The sequence below is a fragment of the Cebus imitator genome, unplaced genomic scaffold (assembly GCF_001604975.1).
Source record: "Cebus imitator isolate Cc_AM_T3 unplaced genomic scaffold, Cebus_imitator-1.0 Scaffold946, whole genome shotgun sequence".
Lineage (NCBI taxonomy): Eukaryota > Metazoa > Chordata > Mammalia > Primates > Cebidae > Cebus > Cebus imitator.
Genome location: NW_016108261.1, coordinates 55,061 through 61,859, shown reverse-complemented (window position 1 = coordinate 61,859; position 6,799 = coordinate 55,061).

The window sequence follows — 6,799 nt, the reverse complement described above, 5'->3', positions numbered from 1 at the left end:
ACAGCGAAAAGAAAAAACAATAGAGAGAGAAAGGACAGGCAGAGAGAAAATGGGAGGGAGAGAAAAGGGCTCGGGGGAAGAAAAGAGAGAGAGAAGGAGAAAGAGAGAGAGAAAGGAAGGGAAAAGGAGGGAGCAGAAACAGAAACAGAGAGCAAGGAACAACGGCCCAGGTGAGGGGGCTAGGTTATATCGCTATTATTGTTCAGTTCAAAAAATGTTTTAATTTCCATCTTGACTTCATTGTTGACCCAATGATCATTCAGAAGCAGGTTATTTAATTTCCATGTATTTTTGTGGTTTTGAGCCTTCCTTTTGTAGTAGATTTCCAGTTTTATTCCACTGTGGTCTGAGAGAGAATTTTATATGATTTTGATTTTCTTAAATTTACTGAGACTTGTTCTGTGGCCTATCATATGGTCTATCTTGGAGAATGTTTCATGTTCTGTGAATAGAATGTATATTCTGCAGTGGTTGGGTAGAATATTCTGTAAATATCTGTTAAGTCCATTTGTTGTAGGGTATAGTTTAACGTCACTTTTACACTGTTGGTGGAGTGTAAGTTAGTTTAACCATTGTGGAAGACAGTGTGACAATTCCTCAAGTATCTAGAGATAGAAATACCATTTGATCCAGCTGTCTTGTTACTGGGTATATGCTCAAAGGAATTTAAATCATTCTATGACAAAGATACATGCATGAGTATATTCATTGCAGCACTATTCACAATAGAAAAGACATGGAATCAACCTAAGCACCCAACAATGATAGCCTGGATAAGGAAAATGTGGTACATATACACCATGTAGCCATTAAAAGGAATGAGATCATGTCCTTTGCAGGGACATGGACGGAGTTGGAAGACATTATCCTCAACAAACAAATGAAGGAACAGAAAACCAAATGCCATCTATTCTCACTTATAAGTGGGAGCTGAGTGATGAGAACACCTGGACACATGGAGGGGAACAACACACAGTCGGGTCTGTCGGAGGAAGGTGTGGTAGGCGGTAGAGCATCAGGAAGAATAGCTAATGGATGCTGGGCTTAATACCTAGGTGATGGGATAGTCTGTGCAGCAAATCACCATGGCACAAGTTGACCTATGTAACAAAACTACACATCCTGCACATGTACCTCTGAACTTAAAAGTTGAAGAAAAGAAAAAGTCATGTACTTTACTATGTGCATGTTTTGTCACATTTAAACACATATATATGTATTATACATAATAAATATAAAATAGTAAATATATAACACACTTAATATATTACTATCATATTAAATAACATTTAGTATTAAAATATTAAATATATTATATATCGTTTACAAGTATATATTGTTTCAAGTATATAATATACATTATATACTTTAAAATATAAAATAATAAAATATAAATAAAATATATTTAAATGATCTCTTCCAAAGGTTAAAAGAGGCCAAAGTAAGTGGGGCTTAAAAACAAGGGCTTCTAGTGGTAGTTTTGGAACCTTATAAATATACCAAAAGCTGTTCAGGTATATACTTAAGATGGTGAATTTTACAATATATGAATAATATCTCACTTAAAAATTTTAAGACAAGTAGCTGTGTGACCTTGGCAACTTGTTTAGCTTTTCCGCCTTGACTGATACATTGCACATTCAGCTTATTGTCTTACCGTGAGAGAGAAGGCAGAATGGACAGAGGGCGACCATGAGCTGTCTTGGCTCTAGAGGGCTTGGAAAGTCTGGATGGTGCCCACCTCTCCAGTGACTCCTGCATTGCAGGAGACCCTCTGTAGTCTGTGCATGAACCCTCAGAGGGTTTCTCTAGTGCAACCTGATCCCTTCCACCCAAGATGCCCCCTCCCCCCACCTGGTGAACTTTTACTTGTCCTTCAGCTCTCAGAGCAGAAATTTCTTAAGGAAGGTTTTCTTAATCTCCTAAAAGAAGTTAGATTCTTTCTAATATACCTTCACTGAGTTCTGGTCCTTCACTTCAGAGCACGTTATTTCTGGTTTGGGTATACTTCTACTGCACAATTCTTTGATTAAATCTGTTTGCTCTGCTACTCTACGGCCCCATGAAGGTTGTGGCTTGGCTTATCACGATGTCCCTATGCTTAGGAGAGTGTAGGCTTTCCATAAGTCACTCATGGAATGAGTGAGTGAACGAATGAATCAGAAACCAGGCACAAAGACAGCGGGCCCTCTTACGACTCCTTCAGTTGTTCTGTAGCAGAGTGGTGTTAGAATCTAGGTCATGTGACTTCTAGTCAAACTATCACCAGACTCACGTTTTGTCTGATATTTCAAAACATAAAAGATGATTACTTTAGTTGGGCATTCCTAGTCTACAGCTTCGTGGTGGTACCTCCCTGTGCCATATGGTTACACATTAGAGTGGCATTTTTTGTTTGTTTGATTTTGAGATGGAGTATCACTCTGTTGCTCAGGCTGGAGTGGAGTGGTGTGATCTTGGCTCACTGCAACCTCTGCCTCCTGGGTTCAAGCAATTCTCCAGCCTCAGCCTTCCGAGTAGCTAGGACTATAGGCGCAAGCCACCACGCCTGGCTAATTTTTGTATTTTTAGTAGAGATGGGGTTTCGCCATATTTGTCAGGCTGGTCTCAAAACTCCTGAACTCAGGTGATCCACCCACCTTGGCCTCCCAAAGTGTTGGAATGAGCCAACGCACTGGCCTACTAGAGTGGCATGTTTATTCATTAGAATAGTCATAACCTGAGGAAGAAATATAGTTGGTGTCAGAAGTAGTCTTGGATCTCGAACAGGAATATTATTCAATAAAAATATCATTGGTTGTTCTGTAAACTTACAATACATGTGACAGAAAACATATAGCATGAACTTCAGCTATGGTTCAGCAGACCTGTCCCAGATTCTTTCCATCTCCTGGGCATATTAGGGAGAGCTAGAGATCATAGGAGCTGTGTAAGGACACACTCACTCTGCCAGCTTGCTAAAGTCTGAAATCTCTTATACAAAACCCAAGAATTCTAATTTCTTAATTTAAAATGAAAATCTCTAAATTTATTACTGTATTCATCATATATTTATTAGAGCTCACTATGGGCAAGCAAGTGCATCCATAATTCTCAAATAATCAAATGTGTCAAGAATCTCCTGTGTGCAAGCCCAGGACACCATTTGACAGTCAATTTGTGCTGTTGAATGACTACTAATTTTTATTTATTGGTATTTACTGTGTACTAGTTCCCAGTCAGAGCAGTTAAAGTGTGAAATCATTTAATCTTCATGGTAACCCTCTGATTTGGGAACTATTATACCCATTTTACAGATAGTTAAATGGAAACAGAGAGGTTAAGTACTTTTATTAATGTTACCCACTAGTTAGTTACATAACTTGTTCCTTTCATATGCACTTGCTGAGTGCCTACCACACCAGGTGATAGAAATGTAACTGAACAAAATAATGTCTCTGTGAGAAAACCAACAGGAGCAGTCAGTAAATTCATTATGATACATCCCATGATAAAAGGAAGTACAAAGATGTGGGAGTGTTTAGAAAGGACAAATAGTCTTGGGGATCTTCTTCAGAGATGAAGTAATGTTTAGGCTGAGAGTTTTAGAATGAATAGGCATTAGATAAATAAGTACATGAGAGAGTATGTTTCAGGCAGAGGGATAATATGAAAAGGGCCATATATACCAGACCTGGGGTATAGATAAGTAAATGCTACTTCAGTGTGCCTGGAGAAAATAGGTGAGGGGGAAATGGTTCTTGTCTTAAGAGGCAATGCTGGAGGCATGACCCTGCAAACCAGGTTAAGAACCTTATACTTCTCCCTGAAATCACTGGGGAGCTATTGGGGAACTTTAATCAGTAACTGACATGATGAACTTTGCATTCTTATAAAGACCACCATTGGCCGGGCACAGTGGCTCATGACTGTAATCCCAGAATTTTTGGAAGCTGAGGCACAAGGATCTCTTGAAGCCAGGAGTCTGAGACCAGCCTGGGTAACACAGCAAGACCCTGTCTCTACAAAAAAAAAAAAAAAAATACAAAAATTAGCGTGGCCTGGTGGTGCATACCTGTGGTCCCAGCTATTCAGGAGGCTGAGGTGGTAGGATCACCTGAGTTCGGGAGGTAGAGGCTGCAGTGAACCGTGATCATGCCACTTCACTCCAGCCTAGGCGATAGAGCAAGACCTTGTCTCAAAGAAAAACAAAAACAAAAACACTATTTTTGGAGATTGAAAATGTATTGTGGGTGAAATGAGGGTGGGAGGTGGTAAAAGTGAAAAGATCAGTTAGAAGGCTATGCATGAGAACAGATGGGGGCCTGGCCTGTGTTGGTTGCCTGAGAATAGAGATAATGGAAAAATTCAAGAAATGCTTACAGAGATACAACTGAGAGGTCTTGGCGATTGATTTGATATTGAAGGTGAGGGACAGATACCATGGATCAGTTGTTACAGTGGGAGCAAGAAGTGAAAGTATCAATTTGTGTTGGTCTATGACAAGAGGGATGAGACCTCAGTGGGGCTGTAACAAATGAGAGGTAAGCGCCAAAGCCCAGATGACCATGAGGTGAGGAGAAGGTGGCAAGTTAAGAGTAGAGACAAGGTTGCTTGTTGTTTCCCAATACTCATTCCTACTTTCTCTCTCACAGTAAGAAAACTTCTAAGTTTTAGTTGGGTACATGGCTTTGCAGAAGGCTTTAAGTTATCATGACCATATGAGTAAATTATGATTAGTAGAATGAAAGTGGGAGTGATGTATAGCCTTAAAAGAAAAAAATGTTCTTCCCTCCCCACTCCCTTTTCTTGCTGTCCAGAAGCAGGCCAGGTGTTTTGAGCCATCTTAGATCTTGTAGATGAGGAGTGTCAGAGAAGCAAGATAGGATCCTGCAGACCTAAGTCATGGGGTCACTATTTCAGGTCTGGCCTTATGCACAGACTGTTACATGAAAGAGAAATACATGTGGTTTAAGCCACTGTTATTTTTGGCCCCTGTTAGAGAAACCAGATCTATATATCCAAACTGTAACAGAATTTGGTATAGAAGTGGCTGTTGATAGAACAGAATCTAAAATAAATGCCATTAGGTCTAACAGGCAGGCAGTGGTTGGCAAGGACACTGGTATGACAGGCTGAAGCTGTGGTGGCTTTTTACTTATGACAAAAAGTTTGCAAAACTGTTGCATGACTCACCTTACTTGGTCATCCTAATCTTGTCTCTGGTTCCAATAAAATTTTATTTATAAAAATAGAAGCAGGTGATCTGTCAGCAGAAGTTTGCCAAAATGATTTTTTTTTAATTTGTATAAATTTAAGGAAGACAAGTCCAGTTTTGTTACATAATGGTGAAATCTGGACTTTTAGTGTAACCATCACCAAAATACTGTACATTGTACCCATTAAGTAATTTCTCATTCTCCACCCACTCAAAACCTCCAACCTTTCCGAGTCTCCAGTGTCTATCATTGTACACTCTATATCTGTGTGTACACATTATATAGTTTTCACTTATAAGTGAGAACATGAAGTATTTGACTTTGTTTCTGTTATTTCACTTAAGATAATGACCTCCAGTTCCATCCAACTTCCTGCAGAAAACATAATGTCATTCTTTTTTATGGCTGAATAGTATTCCATTATATAATTATATATATTTTTATATCTAAGGTTTTTATCATGTTTTTGTAATGTGCTTATATTTTTTATCACCTATTTCTTTACCACCTCAGAATGAATGGTAAAATATTAATCAGAATATGAGACTTTCACTCAGACTGAGAACTTGTAGGCTAGATCAAGATTTATTCTATTGGGGGTGTTGGGGAGTTAACTGTTTCTTTTCAGGACTAGAAATTTCCAGCAAGCTTTTCATTACTACCACTCACACCAGCTTCTCATACAACATTCTGTCTTCCAAAATCAGACATTTTCTTGATTTAAGTTTCTCATTTTCAGTGTCTACTTGCTTAATCAACTCCTTGAAATCCACCCACCTATCATAGCACTTATCAGACACCAGGAGCATGGTCTTCAAGGTGGGGCAGTCGATCATCACAGAATCCATAACTAGGAACATAGCCTCACTGGCCACAAAGCATTGAGCTTTAGACACATGTAATTGATACAAAATTTCCTTGGAAGTCAGCTGGAGACTTCCATGCACAAAGGTGATTCCTGAAAAAGTCACAAAAGAAGGCTTCATTTCTGTCTTTTGAGTAGAGAATATTTCCTCAAGCATCCTGGCAGGCATGGATGAGGTCTCTGGGTTACCCTGTCTCAGGAGTCTGTCTTCTCTAATGATGTAACAGGATGGCAGCTGGGGAAAAGTGAGACAGGCAGGAGACTGAGCCCACTCAAACAATCCAGTGATCAGTGGCTCTGCTGCTGTTATCCTTTCTCCTCAAGCAGTCCTAAATTTATAACATTAGGCTTCAGACCACTAGTTACTTGAAATGTAGCCTGATTTTGAAACTGTGATGCAAGGGGTTATGGAAACATTCCCTTTGTTGTTTCCTCCTGGCTTGAGAATGGCTTGTGCTGTGGATTTCTGGGCTTGCATTGGAGACAAAAAACAACAACAACAACTTCTGCCCTCTTTTCTTTGGCTGTGTCTGTAGATTCTTTTGTATCTATCTAACACCTACTGGGGGCCTCCTATGAGACTGGCACATGCTGGGTGCATCTGTGTGCCAGGGGCTGTTTTAAGAGAGGCTTCTCTTTTCAAGCTTAAAGAACTAGAATGCTTCCAGGAGCAACTGATGATGACATTGCTTTTTTTTTCCCCATTTATTTATTTTATTGCATTTTAGGTTTTGGG